General features: G+C 46.6%; 1 long non-coding RNA gene across 3 annotated transcripts; it reads left to right on the top strand.

Moving 5' to 3' along the window:
- Positions 1 to 14662: 14662 nt before the first annotated feature.
- On the top strand, positions 14663 to 17833 carry LOC123053954 (uncharacterized). 3 transcript variants are annotated; one of them, XR_006425987.1, is made up of 3 exons: positions 14663 to 15075; positions 15541 to 16420; positions 17208 to 17833. It is a non-coding gene; the product is annotated as an uncharacterized lncRNA (long non-coding RNA). The 3 variants fall into 3 exon arrangements; XR_006425986.1 differs by having other exon boundaries at positions 14663 to 15165; XR_006425985.1 differs by lacking the exon at positions 14663 to 15075 and having other exon boundaries at positions 15172 to 16420.
- The last annotated feature ends 207 nt before the right edge of the window (positions 17834 to 18040 follow it).

Raw genomic sequence — 18040 nt, 5'->3', positions numbered from 1 at the left:
CTACTCCATCTCACGTGATGATCGGACATGGTTTAGTTGATATGGATCACGTGATCATTTAGATGACTCAAGGGATGTCTATCTAAGTGGGAGTTCTTAAGTAATATTTGATATGCATGTTATTGATGTGTACTTTACTAGTGTTTATAGCAACCCCTCGGTATTTGATACTGGTTCGGTAACTAAAGAGTAGTAACTCGAAACGGGAGTTGCAAAATGAACAGAAACTAGTTGAGGGCGAAGCGACGATGTGTGTAGGGAGTGATTCCAAGGTTGATAAGATCACCATCGCACACTCCCTATACCTTCGGGGTTGGTGTTGGACCTAAATAAATGTTATTTGGTGTTTGCGTTGAGCATGAATATGATTGTACCATGTTTATTGCAATACGGTTATTCATTTAAGTCAAAGAATAATTGTTATTCCGTTTAGATGAATAAAAACCTTTTATGGTCATACACTCAATGTAAATGGTCTATTGAATCTCGATCGTAGTGATACACATATTCATAAATATTGAAGCCAAAAAGATGCAAAGTTAATAATGGTAGTGCAACTTATTTGTGGCACTGCCATTTAGGTCATATTGGTGTAAAGCGAATGAAGAAACTCCATGCCGATGGACTTTTGGAATCACTTGATTATGAATCATTTGATGCTTGCGAACCATGCCTCATGGGCAAGATGACTAAGACTCCGTTCTCCGGAACAATGGAGCGAGCCACTGACTTATTGGAAATAATACATACCGATGTATGTGGTCCAATGAGTGTTGAGGCTCACGGCGGGTATCATTGTTTTCTGACCTTCACAGATGATTTGAGCAGATATGTGTATATCTACTTGATGAAACACAAGTCTGAAACACTTGAAAAGTTCAAAGATTTTCAGAGTGAAGTAGAGAATCATCGTAACAAGAAAATAAAGTTTCTACGATCTGATCGTAGAGGCAAATATTTGAGTTACGAGTTTGGCCTTCAATTAAAACAATGTGGATAGTTTCGAAAACTCATGCCACCTGGAACACCACAGCATAATGGTGTGTCCGAACGTCATAACCATACTTTATTGGGTATAGTGCAATCTATGATGTCTCTTCCCGATTTACCACTATCGTTTTGGGGTTATGCATTAGAGACTGCTGCATTCACGTTAAATAGGGCACCATCTAAATCCATTGAGACGACACCTTATGAACTGTGGTTTGGCAAGAAACCCAAGTTGTCGTTTCTTAAAGTTTGAGGCTGCGATGCTTATGTGAAAAAGCTTCAATCTGATAAGCTCGAACCCAAATAGGAGAAATGTGTCTTCATAGGATACCCAAAAGAGACTGTTGGGTACACCTTCTATCACAGATCCGAAGGCAAGATCTTTGTTGCTAAGAATGGATCCTTTCTGGAGAAGGAGTTTCTCTCGAAAGAAGTGAGTGGGAAGAAAGTAGAACTTGATGAGGTAACTGTACCTGCTCCCTTATTAGAAAGTAGTTCATCACAGAAATCAGTTCCTGTGACTCCTACACCAATTAGTGAGGAAGCTAATGATGATGATCATAAAACTTCAAATCAAGTTACTACTGAACCTCGTAGGCCAACCAGAGTAAGATCCGCACCAGAGTGGTACGGTAATACTGTTCTGGAGGTCATGTTACTTGACCATGACGAACCTACAAACTATTTGGAAGCGATGATGAGCCCAGATTCCGCGAAATGGCTTGAGGCCATGAAATCTGAGATGGGATCCATGTATGAGAACAAAGTATGGACTTTGGTTGACTTGCCCAATGATTGGCAAGCCATAGAAAATAAATGGATCTTCAAGAGGAAGACGGACGCTGATAGTAGTGTTACTATCTACAAAGCTCGAATTGTCGCAAAAGGTTTTCGACAAGTTCAAGGTGTTGTCTACGATGAGATTTTCTCACTCGTACCGATGCTTAGAGTCTGTCCGAATCATGTTAGCAATTGCCGCATTTTATGAAATTTGGCAAATGGATGTCAAAACTGCATTCCTTAATGGATATCTCAAAGAAGAGTTGTATATGATGCAACCAAAAGGTTTTGTCAATCCTAAAGGTGCTAACAAAATGTGCAAGCTCCAGCGATCCATCTATGGACTGGTGCAAGCATCTCGGAGTTGGAATATATGCTTTGATGAGTTGATCAAAGCATATAGTTTTATACAGACTTGCGGTGAAGCCTGTATTTACAAGAAAGTGAGTGGGAGCACTACAGCCTTTCTGATAAGTATATGTGAATGACATATTGTTGATCAGAAATAATGTAGAATTTTCTGGAAAGCATAAAGGAGTATTTGAAAGGAGTTTTTCAAAGAAAGACCTCGGTGAAGCTGCTCACATATTGGGCATCAAGATCTATAGAGATAGATCAAGATGCTTGATAAGATTTTTTTCAATGAGTACGTAACTTGACAAGATTTTGAAGTAGTTCAAAATGGAACAGTCAAAGAAGGAGTTCTTGCCTGTAAGGTGTAAAGTTGAGTAAGACTCAAAACCCGACCACGGCAGAAAATAGAAAGAGAATGAAAGTCATTCCCTATGCCTCAGCCATAGGTTCAATAAAGTATGCCATGCTGTGTACCAGACCTATTGAAGGAAATATGCCCTAGAGGCAATAATAAAGTTTTTATTTATATTTCCTTATATCATGATAAAAAACTTTATTATTCATGCTAGAATTGTATTAACTGGAAACTTAGTACATGTGTGAATACATAGACAAACAGAGTGTCACTAGTATGCCTCTACTTGACTAGCTCGTTGAATCAAAGATAGTTAAGTTTCCTAGCCATAGACATGAGTTGTCATTTGATTAACGGGATCACATCATTAGAGAATGATGTGATTGACTTGACCCATTCCGTTAGCTTAGCATTCGATCGTTTAGTATATTGCTATTGCTTTCTTCATGACTTACACATGTTCCTATGACTATGAGATTATGCAACTCCCGAATACCGGAGGAACACTTTGTGTGCTATCAAACGTCAAAACGTAACTGGGTGATTATAAAGGTGCTCTACAGGTGTTTCCGATGGTACTTGTTGAGTTGGCATAGATCAAGATTAGGATTTGTCACTCCGATTGTCGGAGAGGTATCTCTCGGCCCTCTCGGTAATGCACATCACTATAAGCCTTGCAAGCAATACAACTAATGAGTTAGTTGCGGGATGATGTATTACGGAACGAGTAAAGAGACTTGCCGGTAACGAGATTGAACTAGGTATTGAGATACCGACGATCGAATCTCGGGCGAGTAACATACCGATGACAAAGGGAACAACGTATGTTGTTATGCAGTTTGACCGATAAAGATCTTCGTAGAATATGTAGGAGCCAATATGAGCATCCATGTTCCGCTATTGGTTATTGACCGGAGACGAGTCTCGGTCATGTCTACATAGTTCTCGAACCCGTAGGGTCCGCACGCTTAACGTTAGGTGACGATCGGTAATATGAGTTTATGTGTTTTGATGAGTCTCGAAATGGTCGAGGAATAAGTATCGATATATTGGATGACTATGTTTGGACTTCGGAAGGGTTCCGGGCAAGTTCGGACAAATACCGGAGTACCGGGGGGTTACCGGAACCCCCCGGGGAGTGTAATGGGCCTATGGGCCTTAGTGGAGAAGAGGAGGGGCGGCCAGGGCAGGCTGTCTGCCCCTCCCCCTCTACTCCGAATTGGACAAGGAGGTGGGGCGCCGCCCCCCTTTCCTTCCTCCTCTCTCCTTCCCTCTCTCCTACTCCTACTCTTGGAAGGGTTGGAGTCCTACTCCCGGTGGGAGTAGGACTCCCCTTGGGGCGCGCCTAGGAGGGCCGGCCCCTCCCCCTCCTCCACTCCTTTATATACGGGGGAGGGGGCACCCCATAGACACACAAGTTGATCGGTTGATCTTTTAGCCATGTGCGGTGGCCCCCTTCACCATAATCCACCTCGGTCATATCATAGCGGTGCTTAGGCAAAGCCCTGCGTCGGTAGCGTCATCATCACCGTCATCACGCCGTCGTGCTGACGGAACTCTCCCTCGAAGCTCTGCTGGATCGTGAGTTCGTGGGACGTCACCGAGCTGAACGTGTGCTGAACACGGAGGTGCCGTGTGTTCGGTACTTGGATCGGTCGGATCGTGAAGACGTACGACTACATCAACCGCGTTGTCATAACGCTTCCGCTTACGGTCTACGAGGGTACGTGGACGACACTCTCCCCTCTCGTTGCTATGCATCACCATGATCTTGCGTGTGCGTAGAAAACTTTTGAAATTACTACGTTCCCCAACACCTATTGCATACCCTTAGAGGACTAAGGAAATATTTCTCGGTTATGGAGGTGATAAAGAGTTCGTCGTAAAGAGTTACGTTGATGCGAGCTTTGACACCGATCTGGATGACTCGAAGTCTCAATCTGGATGCATATTGAAAGTGGGAGCAATTAGCTAGAGTAGCTCCGTGCAGAGCATTGTGGACATAGAAATTTGCAAAATACATACGGATCTGAATGTGGCGGACCCGTTGACTAAACTTCTCTCACAAGCAAAACATGATCACACCTTATTACTCTTTGGGTGTTAATCACATGGCGATGTGAACTAGATTATTGACTCTAGTAAACCCTTTGGGTATTGGTCACATGGAGATGTGAACAATAGAGTGTTAAATCACATGACGATGTGAACTATTGGTGTTAAAACACATGGCGATGTGAACTAGATTATTGACTCTAGTGCAAGTGGGAGACTGAAGGAAATATGCCCTAGAGGCAATAACAAAGTTGTTATTTATATTTCCTTATATCTTGATAAATGTTTATTATTCATGCTAGAATTGTATTAACCGGAAACTTAGTACATGTGTGAATACATAGACAAAACAGAGCGTCCCTAGTATGCCTCTACTTGACTAGCTCGTTAATCAAAGATGGTTAAGTTTCCTAACCATAGACATGTGTTGTCATTTGATGAACGGGATCACATCATTAGGAGAATGATGTGATGGACAAGACCCATCCGTTAGCTTAGCATATTGATCGTTAAGTTTTATTGCTATTGCTTTCTTCATGACTTATACATGTTCCTCTGACTATGAGATTATGCAACTCCCGAATACCGGAGGAACACTTAGTGTGCTATCAAACATCACAACGTAACTGGGTGATTATAAAGATGCTCTACAGGTGTCTCCGATGGTGTTTGTTGAGTTGGCATAGATCGAGATTAGGATTTGTCACTCCGATTGTCGGAGAGGTATCTCTGGGCCCTCTCGGTAATGCACATCACTATAAGCCTTGCAAGCAATGTGACTAATGAGTTAGTTACGGGATGATGCATTACGGAACGAGTAAAGAGACTTGCCGGTAACGAGATTGAACTAGGTATTGAGATACCGACGATCGAATCTTGGGCAAGTAACATACATATGACAAAGGGAACAACGCATGTTGTTATGCGGTTTGACCGATAAAGATCTTCGTAGAATATGTAGGAACCAATATGAGCATCTAGGTTCCGCTGTTGGTTATTGACCGGCGATGAGCCTCGGTCATGTCTACATAGTTCTCGAACCCGTAGGGTCCGCACGCTTAACGTTCGATGACGATCGTATGATGAGTTTATGTGTTTTGTTGTACCGAAGGTTGTTCGGAGTCCCGGATGTGATCACGGACATGACGAGGAGTCTCGAAATGGTCGAGACATAAAGATCGATATATTGGAAGCCTATGTTTGGACATCGGAATGGTTCCGGGTGAGTTTGGGCATTTACCGGAGTACCAGAGGGTTACCGGAACCCCCGGGGAGTATATGGGCCTTATTGGGCCTTAGTGGGAGAGAGGAGGAGGCGGCCAAGGTGGGCCCCCCCCAAGCCCAATCCGAATTGGGAGGGGGGCCGACCCCCCCTTTCCTTCTCCCTCTCTCCTCCTTCCTTCCTCTCCTATTCCAACTAGGGAAGGGGGGATCCTACTCCCACCGGGAGTAGGACTCCCCCCTTGGGCGCGCCATGAGAGGGCCGGCTCTCCCCTCCTCCACTTCTTTATATACGGGGGAGGGGGCACCCCATAGACACAGAAGTTGATTGTTTAGCCGTGTGCGGTGCCCCCTCCACATATTTCCACCTCTGTCATATCGTTGCAGTGCTTAGGCGAAGCCCTGCGTCGGTAACTTCATCATCACCGTCATCACGTCGTCATGCTGACGAAACTCTCCCTCGACCTCAGCTGGATCTAGAGTTCGTGGGACGTCATCGAGCTGAACGTGTGCAGATCGCGGAGGTGCGTACTTTCGGTACTAGGATCGGTCGGATCGTGAAGACATATGACTACATCAACCGCGTTGTCATAACACTTCCGCTTTCGGTCCACGAGGGTACGTGGACAACACTCTCCCCTCTCGTTGCTATGCATCACCTAGATGGATCTTGCCTGTGCGTAGGAATTTTTTTGAAATTACTGCGTTCCCCAACAGCAGTCTGGTTCACCAAAAAAAAACATTTTGGACAATAAGATGGTCTTCGCGATGCAACTTTAGCCACTAATATCTCCTGTGATATAGGTACAAAACCCAAGTTTTGAAGACAAAGCTATACTATGATTTTCAAGTTTTCGATCTAAATATTTGGAACAAATATCAGTCATATTTTCAAAATTTTGACTGAAAGTTTGTTCAAAGCATTGCTTAATTGTAAAATGAATAAGTATGAAGTTCTCTGTGTTGTATCATTGGACCCTAACAACTTTCTACAGTAAAGCAAGGTATACTGAGTAGCAAATTCACTATTCATGTCTCAGCATACATCACCTATTTTGTCCCTATAGGTTTTTACTTCAAAAGTTCCACTACAAAGAATTTCCATGCGTATAAGAAATGGCGCGAGTTGCGGTGGCTGGAGCGGCCGGCTTCGCGCGAGCTGCTCGTCTCTTCGGAGATGGGTGAGCGTGGCTCTTTGGATCTGGGGCGGCGGCCCTTCCGGCGAGACTCCATTGGCTTGACCGGTGCTCGTTGGTGCTGGCCGTTCTTCCTCGGCCGCGGGGGCGGCGAGGCGGCGGCAGGTGGCGCCTGTGGTGCGGGCGTCTCGGCGGCGCCCGATCCAGATCTGAAGGCCTCCGTCTACTTCAACCAGGGCTGCCTCCGATGGTCCTGCTTTGGGCGGCCTTTGTCGCCGGAGTTGTACCTGTTTGGCGGCTGGAGGTGGGAAGTGGCTCCGGAGAAATCCGAGGCCAACAGTGCTGGTCACGACGGCGGCGACGCCCGAGGGCGCCGTAACCTTCTTGTAGGCGTCGTCCAGGTTGCCTCCTACCCCTCTTCCTTCCACCCAGCTCGTATGCCGGGCGAAAGCCCAAATCCTTGCCGGATCGAGCGACAGCGGCGCTCCGGGCGTCGTCACCCTCTTGGGGGTGTCGTTCGTGGTGAGCTTGGGGTGGATGTGATGCTTTGGTTGCTTGGCGGCGGATTGGTCATCAGCAGCCCTGCCGGTCTCGGCGGAGCGGTGCTTCATCCTATTCATTGATGGCGGCGTATCTCGGCGGCGTGGCGCAGTGGAGATTCGGCGTCCGATGTGTGGCGATGGACTCGCGCAGGAGGACGAAGCTGTCTAGTGTCGTGGTGACGTCGATGGCTGAGTGGTCAGACAAGGTAGAGGCCTCAATTTGATCTGAAGACGGACTTGTGGAAGATGGCGGCGACGACACACGAGTGCGTCTGACCGGATTGTGCCCTAGACCCGGTATGTGGCTCGGCTGGGGCTTCCGAATGTGTTTCTGCTTCCGGCTTTTGATGCTAGGCTTAGGTGAGTGGTCTGGATAGTGGCCCAGCTAGCACCCCTTCATCATTTTGGATAGGAGTAACGGCATATGTTGCCAAGATGGTGGATTCAGGCACATTGTTATAATACTTTGTAAAGTCCTCAAGAATAATCAATAAAGTGGGCGTATGCATCTCCCAGATGCAGAGGCCGGGGTTATCCTTCTTTTCTAAAAAACAATATAAGAAATGGCGCGTGCTAGGCGCCATCCGCCTGTAGCGAGCCAGGCTGCAGCCGACTTCATAGCCGTTAGATGGGGACGTGTGTATCCGTTGATCGATTTGTCTTGTACGCGTCACACGTCCGCTCCTTTACCAACTGTGCACGCACACCATGCAGACGAGAAACACCGCAGCCTCGCGGAATGCTTGAAAGCATGGATGTTGAGAATCGTCGTAGCACCTTCGCCTACGCTCCTAGCATCCGGTCGCCGCTGTGGCAACATCGCCCAGCCCGGCAGTTCTAGCTTAATTTGCTGGCGGACTCACAACACTGTTCATGAGCTCGTAGCAACCCCGGCAGCATCGTCGGGTCGGTCGCCTCGCAGCGCTATTTGAAGCATCATCGTCTGCGTCGCAGCACTACTTGCGGCATCGCTGGGCTATGGCCCAGAGCATCACGGCCTGGACATCATCATCGGTTGTCGAAGTTGTGGCCGTCGACGCTGTTACAACATGCCTCATGATCGTGTCTGTCGAAGCATCGCGGCAACCGCCAACGCAGTTGCAGCACATACACCTCATCGTCATGGCGGTCGAAGCATCAGCGTAGCCATTGAAGCACGCATTGCAGCGTCAACATTTGTCGACATCGTGGCCGTCGAAACATTGTCACCGTGGTTGTCGAAGCAATGTTTTCATGGCCGTCAAAGCATCGTTGTGACCGTCAACACCGTAGCAGCATCTACGCCTCGCCATCGTGGCCGTCGATGCATCGTCACGGCCATCGAAGGTTGTCAATGTTTTGGTTGTTGAAATGTTGTCTTCATGGCCATCGAAGCATGCGTCACAACGTCGACGATTGTCGTGGCTTGCAGCATTGGGCGGCCAACTTGCAGCGTAACATCACTCGTCTGATAAACGCAGAATTTGTTGGCTTGCAACAACATGTGCCCGACCCCAGCATCACGTTTTCGGTAGCCACACGGGCTAGTCGGCCTTGAAGCACGACCACATGGTTGTGCAGCACCACGCACTCGACTACCGCGTCACACTTGTGATAGTAGCAACACTGGCCAGCCTTGTAGCACGATGACCGGCTTTGCAACATCGCGTCCGACTTGCAGCGTAACATGCCCAGTAGCCGCAATGCTGATCGGCCTCGTAGCGTCATGCTGAATTGCAAAAGGTGGGTGGTCCACCCCCCACAAAGATGTGTCCAATAGACGCAACATCGCACCGACTTCTTGCAACGGGCGGCCGACCCGTAGCATCCAGTTGTTGCAATGCTCGACATCCCGCGGCATGGCGAAGTGGCTTCGCAACATTGTGCATCGGACTTGCAACGTCACACGTCCGGTAGCCGCAACGTTGGCCGACCTTGCAGCACGACGACTGGCTGTGCAACGACACGCATCTGACTTGCAGCATTAAACGTCCGATGCATGGCGCCCCGACTTTGCAGCGTCGTACCTACGACTTCTGCAACGAGTGTGGCGACATCATATGTCCAATAGTTGCAACATTGGTCGGCCTTTGTAACGACTACACCTTCTGGTGTCGTGCCTGACTTGTTGCAATGGTGATGCTGGTGTTGTAGCGTGACATTATGACTTGTGGCATCTAGGCTTTGGAGCATCAGTGGCATCATGCTCGCAGCCTTGTGTCCCCATCTACGCCTCCCCCTCTCCTCGCCGCCTGTCCTTGAGCCCACGCCCACGCACAACCGGTCGTCACCATCACCCGCTTGGCCCGAGGAGTCTTACACATGGATCGACGGGCTCTACGAGTGGGTTCGTGTGCCTCCCGTCCACCATGTCGCGACGCCGGAGGAGGAGGCGGCCCACCTGGAGCGCTGGAACGAGCACTGGCTCGCGAAGGAGCAGGCCGATGGCGAGCAGCAGATGTTGTGGGCGCGCGAGGAGGAGGAGGAGAAGGAGCGCGCCCTCCGCGCCGCAACAAACGCCGGAGGGGGCTGCCTTGACGGCGTGGCAGAGTGCGTTCGGGTGGGCTGGGCCGCCGCCCACCTTCATTGACCTCACCGGCGCCGACAAGGGCAAGGGCAACGGCGAGGCCTAGGGTAGCGTGCAGGTGTGGGCTTTTTTAACGTTTAATTAATGTTTAAATGGACTTTGGCTAGCGATTGACTGGCTATTTATGCTTAATTATATTTATTTCGGCCGTGTGCTTTTGAAAAAAGAATTTATGCGGGAAAATATGGGTCTGTCACACATTGAACACGCCGACCAACTCAAATCAAAAAACAGATGCGCCTATCCACTTGACCGACGCAAATAGACAAAAAGCAAACAAAATGCCAGTCCATTTGGGTCACCGCGTTGTGATTGCTCTTACTGTTGTTAAATACACTGCTATTACTAGTACAGTATCTTGTGAGTTAAAAAAGCAGCAGTTTTTGTTGAGTATTATATCGACTAGCTGGTAGTAGTACTAGAAATAACAAGTCGGATCTCGCCAGAACAAGTCAGTGTCAGTGGAAGCAGCAGCAGTAGGCATAGCCAGGAGAAGAAACGCACGCGAGAGTGCAACACGGACCGAGCGGCACCGGCAAGTTGGCTTCGCGGCGTGTGCACAGGAAAAAGGACGCAAACAGTGGCCCCTCCACCTGGACACGTGGTTGGCAGACGAGGCCGCTGGCGACACGGATGTTTACATCCGAATGTTTGGAAGGAGTTTCCATAAGAAATTGTGAAGTTCTGTGTGATAATTTACAAATATCTGTGATGCATACGATCTGTCAATTTTTTTTTCTAATTTCGAACATGGATTATGAACCTTCTTTTTTTTCCCGAAAAGTGGATTATGAACCTTCTGTGTCTCTCTGTGTGTGTGCGCGCGCGCGCATCTGCCTATGCATTGTTTTAGCAATTTGTGCTCCTCTCTTTGTCTTCAACTCTTCATTATGAAAACTGGATGACCTATGCAGAGCCAATCTCATGTGTCACATGTGCAAATGCCCCAAACTTTGGAAGTTTCACATATGTTGAATGATTTCGGGCATGTTAAATGATTTCTGCAACATGCATATGATTTTCCCAAGTTCTTTCAAGAATTTAGCTCAAGGTATACATACATTGGAGGAACAAATTTGCGAAGGCATTATCCTAGCTAGATTTATAATTGATAACTATAATTCCGCTATGCTCTAAGCTGACTGTTCTACTTGAGTTTAAAACCAGTGGTATCATCTTGAGATACCAGTTTCAGCTGTACTGCAATTCTATAAGCAGGTTGTCTTCAGTGATCACTAAAGGTCTGGGCAGAGTTATCTGTTATCTGTTATTGTTTTTTGGGTGGTGGTGATCGATACTTCTAACCAATCCCACAGCTTTTTGGTGCTGTTGAAGCTAACGGTGTTCTTTCTGTTTCATGTGCTTCTCTGCATAGATAGATGGATGCTATGTTGTTGGCGACCTTCAAAAGATGGCGCAAGGAAGAGCTGCCGGGCGATATGTCGACCGCACAATTCGCATGAAGGAAATTAAATTACAAGAACTAGTACTTGTAGAAAATTTGTATTCTGATTTCGTCATGTCCCTCTCACACTGTAAACCTGAGATTCTCTGTTTTCACGCACAAAGAGTCAGAAGCCTTAACCGGTTTGTATTCTCTTTTTGTCACCTCGCTCTCACGCCCTAAAAACTGAGAGTTTCTGTTTTCATGTAAGAAGTATAGATGCATGATCTAGAACAGAACATATTCCCTGTTTTGGCACTATACCAGATTCAAAGCACAACCCAAAAGTCATAGTACATCAATGAGTTTACTACCCAAGCCAACTAATTAGTACTGCAGTGCTTCATTAACCTGCTACAATCAACCAGAATTCATGGTAAGATTTGAGAGTATTGTCATGGCTGATACTCCTGTCCAAACTGATTGAAGAACAGCTCAAGAATCTCTATAGATTGTGGCATAGAAATTGGTGCCTGCCAATATCTCTTCTGTTTCTAGCTCTCACCCAACAACCTTTACTTTGGCACCGATAACCTTTCCTCTTCTGCATCTTGTGAACTTTTCTGAGATGACGCTCGATCTAAAGGGAAGATAAACATATTTTGGTGATTAGATATATCTGACAATATGATATTGGTAATTCATAGATGATAAGACAGAACAGATAGAGAAAGGGACCTCAATCTCTTTGTTGGCAATTTCAGTAACCGGGTCCCTCCGCTCCATGTAGCAAATTAGGCACAAAGTTTTACTTTTATCCTTACTCTTGATCTCCTTATTTTTAATCCAGTAGCTGAGATGCATCTCATCGTCTTCTTCTCTTCCATTATACTCCTCATCATCTGTTTCTTCTTCTCTTTCACTGTCCTCCTCCTCGTCCATCCTCTTGATACCCAAATCATCATCATCTTCTTCTCTTTTACCATGCTACAAAATTATCATTTGATTCAGTACTTGCACGGCTCTCTACCACTCCAGCCCGCACTCAAGAAACATTCAATTTGTACGTGCTACCATAATTAATTAATCATATATGCACAACATTTTGACTCGAAATATTGATTAAAATATTTTACTACAGGGGCAACTAACTGGTGCAGGCCATTATAGCAGTAGTATCAAAAGAAAACCCAGCAGCTTAGGAAAATAAGCCAAAAGCGTGTGCATTTGCTTGTATGCTTGAACAGAACATCATACTGAATTGCACCTTAAGCTTGTACTTGTATGCTTGTACAACATTAGGAGCATACTAGTTGATGTTAAGCAGAAATAGAGAATGATAAAACATGACTAGCTTTGTCTACAGACAATGTTGTGGAATTGAGCATAAGGTACAGACGACTTTGGAGAGGACCATTTTCACTTGGTCAGGTAATATCAAAAGAAAAGTCAGCAGCTTAGGAAAACACACCAAAAGTGTGTGCATTTGCTTGTATGCTTTGAACAGAAATCACATTGAACTGCACCAACACAATATCTGAAGTTAATTGTGCGACTAACCAAACACCACATTGAAACCTGAAGTTAATTTGGAGGTACAGAGAGCTTTGGAGAGCTCCATTTTCACTTGGTTAGGTGATATCAGAAGAAAAGTCAGAAGCTTTAGGAAAGCAAACCAAAAGTGAGTGCATTTGCTGGTATGCTTGAACAGAAATTATATTGAATTGCACTAACACAATATCAGAAGTCAACTGAGCCATGCACTAACGAAACACCACATTGAAACCTGAAAGTGAATTCTCTGAACCCATATGCATACAGATTAGTGAAGATCGAAGGATCAACGATTGTACCTGGGCAGTAATTCGCGGAGGAGTGGACTTGGAATTGGAAGGAGCCGAAGCAGCGGCAGGGCACGGAGGAGATCGACGATCGTGACGCTGAGGCGTCTGACGAGAAGGCGTCCAGCGCGGCTGCTGTTGAACAGAACATCATATTGATGTTAAGCAGAAAGACGAGTAGCTTATGACCATAAATTGATAACATAAGTTGATGTTGATGTTAAGGGGATCAACATAAGCATTTTCTTTTCAATTGGCATAAAAAATATGTGAAGTGAAGTTTCTGAACAATCACTAACAAAATGTCTGACGAAACATCAACTGAAACCTGAAGTGAAGTTTCTGAACCGATATGCATACAGGATACAGCTGCTTACTGAAGATTGAACAGGAGCAGGATCAAGAGATCGTACCCGGGCAGCGATTCGCGGCAGAGTCGGCTTGGAACGAGTCGACGCAGGGTACGCTGGAGCATGATGCTGAGGCGTCGGGCGAGAAGGGCCTGCCGTCCAGCTCCAGCGCGGCGGCTGCTTCTTGGGGTCATGCCTGTGCTGGGCGGTAGGGGCGAGTCCTTGGGCAGGACGCTCGTCCCGTCCGCCATGCCGCTTCTTGCGTGCTACTACCTGCCAACCTTCCGTGTCGGTCTCGGCGGTGGGGAGCTCCTGGTCCTGGGTGGCGGCGATGGTGACCGGAGGGGCCAACGACTCGCGCTCGCCCAGCGCATCTTCCTGCTTGAGCGTCCCTTGGGCCTGGTTCTTGGCCTAGCTCCTTCGGGCCTCCTCGACGACGACGGCGGGCACGACCGCGGGGATCTCCTGGGCGGCGGCGATGATGATGACTGGAGGGGCGAGCGTCTCGAACGTGCTGTCCTCGGAGGCGGGATCTTCCAGCCCCTCTTGCTTCAGCTCCGGTGAATTGATGGCGCCTGCGTTCTGTTTCTTGTTCTTTTTCTTGCCCCTGCGGCGTCGGCGCCCTTCGTTGGCGTCGGCCTTGGCCTCGTCGCCGGCGACGGCGTCCACGAGCTCGGTGTCGTGCGCGGGGGCGGCGGAGGGACGAGCGTGGGCTCACCGGGGCCGGCGTGCCCTACCTTGGCGCCTCGCCGGTTCTTGGTCAGGCGGCCCAAGAACAGGCGAAACCTCTCCACCCAGGTGGTGGTCGGACTCCCCTGAGTCTCCCGATCAGCCATTGCGAAGCGCGAAACGGGAAACTGGCACGATCGGAGCGAAGAGGAGGAGTACGAGGAGGAGGGCTGCTGGATGTTGCAGAGACGGGGAGGAAAAGGGAGCGGGGGCGGGAGACGATGAAGAAGAGCAACGGAATTTAACAGGAAAGCAATGGGCTCTCTCTCTATCTTTCTATTGTGGAGCCTATGGGCTCGACCCAGTGCGGCCCAGTCTACAGTTTTTTTCCTTCTATCAATTTTCTTTTTGGTTGCTACGCCAATCTTTTTTTTTCTTTTCTGAGATGAGATGAGAGGTGGGGCGCTCGTCTCTCCGGGCTCCGGCGACGGCCGTGGCAGGCAGCAGCGGCTGCGCGGGCCGAGCAGCAGCCGGAGTGTCGGCCCCATCCCGTTGTGTTTAGTCAGTGACCGAGACGTGGGCCCGTGACCGGGAGCGACCAAACCGGAATCGCAATCCTCCGGGTCCGACCTAACCGTCGCCACTCGCTCGCTCCAAACCCTAGCTAGCTACCTACCTCGCGCCGCCGTCTCCGGCGCCCTCGGCCCTTCCGCCGCGTCAACCGCCGGTGACTGCGCGAGGTTCCCCTCCCCAGCGTGGCGCTCTTCGGCATCTCCGCCCACCCCGAGGGCGCCGGCCTCCGCAACGTCTTCAGCTCATCCCGGACAGTGAGGTGAGTGGTCTCCAACAGCGGGCGCCGTATACCAGATGGTGGCTGCTTTGGGGGCGAGCTCCCAACCACCAGTATTGCTGTTTGTCCAAGGTGGAATCATCATATATCCTCCTTTGTTATTTTCTGTTATGCTTCTGAGTTGTATGCCATAGTTAGTTTCTGTTATGCTTCTGATGGTGGCAGAGTGAGTACTCTTTGAGAGCTTGTCGTTGGTTCTTTCCGAAATTGAGTATGATGGATGCATGACATAGTTACTATTTACAAAATCATTCACTGCGATATCCTGTTCATAATAATTTTGTCCTAATACGCTAGGCTGAATGCACCTACTCCCACTCTTTACAACAAGGGTTTGGTGAATTCAATACTACTTCTACCAGTGGCTATTTCATCAGGTTGACGAGTCGAGTTTATTTCTTTGTTCGGATCTTAAAACCTGCTTATGTTTAGCTTATGAATTTGCAGCAAATTATACTATGAAATCTGGTGGCCTGAGTGGACAACCTAGCTGACCGCCCAAGGTCACAACATCGAGGCTTGCCGGACCAGGTTGCCACTCTCCGCCCCCAAAGTTTAAAATGCATGCTGACTTGCTGAGTAATCTGCAATACTTGCTGATTATGCGTGTTAAATGCATGCTTACGGAGTACTGTCAATGACACATACTTTTTCAAGCTATTAAGTAACTTTTGGGCCCTTCTGGTTATAATAGACACGTTTCAGTAAAAATAGTGGCCCTTGAATCCGATGATAGTTGTCGTGGCATGCTTCATGTCTGCATGTTTGCTAAAGGCAGTAAGATTACTTTATTGTGACCACCATGGAAGCGAGTCCTCACAACAGATATTGAAGGATATATCTTCCTGATTTCCACTTTAAGTTGTTGTGGCTTAGCGAGCTGGACATGCCCATTCTACCATTTTCATTTTATTATACATGCAATTATATTTTCCTCGTTACAAAATGAACTGATCAAATTGATGATTTTGATAGTAACAAGTTATTGACGGATTGATGCATTCATTACGATATCCTGTTCATAATAATTTATCCTAATACGTTGCTGAATGCACCTACTTTCGCTCTTTACAACAAGGGTGATCTAATGCCTCTACTTGCCTACTCGATGCAAGTTATGGTTACTGTTTATAGAAATTCAGTAGTACCAAGATATCACGTTCATAAGGATTTTGTCCTAATACTCTTGACTACATGCAGCTGCTTTTGCTTTTTACAGCCAACAACCAACATGGTAACATACAAGTCTCTACTTGACTACTGGGATAAGACGTCTCAAGTTAAAGCGCCTGAAACATGGGATCATATGAATTATGAGGATGGCCAAGTTCGTGCACCTAAAACTCTCTGCACATCTTACTTGGATTGAATTTAAGTTCGTGACGTATATCTGGTTTAGTTGTCTATACACATCCCAGTCTTGTAGGCTGTGAAGTTATGAGGTTGTATATCACCAATGTTATATGTGCTACACCATCACTACTTATGAAATGGGCATATTTCCTATTTAGAACAGATGTGCTCTTCCTGCAAAATAGATTACGTTCAAGTATATATTCATCAAAGGCAGTAAACTGCACTTGCTCCCTAGATATGTGAGTTTCCCTTCTACAGCTGTTATCTCCAATGAACATTTGGTGAATAGAGAAATGGATTTATGAGATTGACATTGTCCTGTTTAGACTATCCACCCAAGCAGGGATAGAAGTTTGAATACTCTGGACCTGTATTTTTGTTAGGAACAACACTAGCATAGTAATTAATGTCAATAGTCCAAAAATAAGTTGACAGTGAAGGGCTTGCGCCATATGAAAATATTATTTTATAACTAAATCGTTGTGCCACATGGATTGGATGTCAACACGATAGTGATCTCACCCAGTACACCTTTTGCAATATTAACCGCACAAATCATTTTTTTATGATGTCTATGTATCTAACTGGCTGTGACCGGAGATAGATCATTTTCAGGCAGTAGGAATCATTGGATCATTTTGCATTAATGGTGTCAGTTTTTTGGGGTGGTAATTGTTTTGCAGTGCATCCTTTTTCTAAGCAGAGGCAAATTTATGACATGGAGTGCATTAAGATTGTTGTGTTGCTTACCTTTTCAGCTTTTGGAGCTGAGGACTGAAATAGGCTGCGAATCCTGAGCCGTGGTGGAAACTGGGTTAATTAAATACGCCAAGACTGCAACTGTTATCTATAGATGAAATAACCAAACTAACTCGCAAGAAGATAGTCTCCATGGTCTGAATGACCAAACAGCGAACACTTATATGCTTTTGCTCTCATTGGCAGGGCTTCAGGAGACAGGAGCCTCAATGTATCCAGAAAGGTACAGGTGGCATGTACACAAGCATCATCAAAGAAATTCTAGTGATGTTGTTCCTTCATCTTCGAAGGACGTGAGACAAATATTGAGGCACATATCCTCGCTAAACATGCTTTAGGACTGTCTTTAGGACGCCATGTGTGGCTCCTTAATCCTCCGGACCTAACTTGTATTCCAATAGTTCGTGCTTATGATCAATAAAGAGAAGTGTGTTTAGACTAAAAAAGCGTAAAGAGTTGAACAAATATAAGGAGGGTCCGAGACATGACATTCTCACCCTCTTAAAGTCAGACCTGCCCTCAAACCGATGTTGAACTGAGCACCTAGATCCTACAATTGTCTGGTGCCAAACTGAGGCAAAACCTGAATTACTGTTGAAGTAGCAAAGAAAGCCAGCTTCTTTTAGATCCTGGATAGTTGTCATCATATAGGTAGGTTTTTCTCTTCATTTTCCATGGTATATAGAGCTAATTTGCCATGATTTATTTAGTTTTTACAAAAGTAAATTTAAATTTTGCTAGGGCAGTTTAACTATTTTGCCAATACCATGTTTTTTCTTGAAATTAGCCACACAAACAACATTTTGCCATGATAATAGGTAGTATTTTTGCC

This window comes from Triticum aestivum, chromosome 2D, assembly GCF_018294505.1.
Source record: "Triticum aestivum cultivar Chinese Spring chromosome 2D, IWGSC CS RefSeq v2.1, whole genome shotgun sequence".
Classification (NCBI taxonomy): Eukaryota; Viridiplantae; Streptophyta; class Magnoliopsida; order Poales; family Poaceae; genus Triticum; species Triticum aestivum.
Note: the sequence above shows the minus strand (reverse complement) of the source record. Positions and strands in the feature narration are given on the sequence as shown.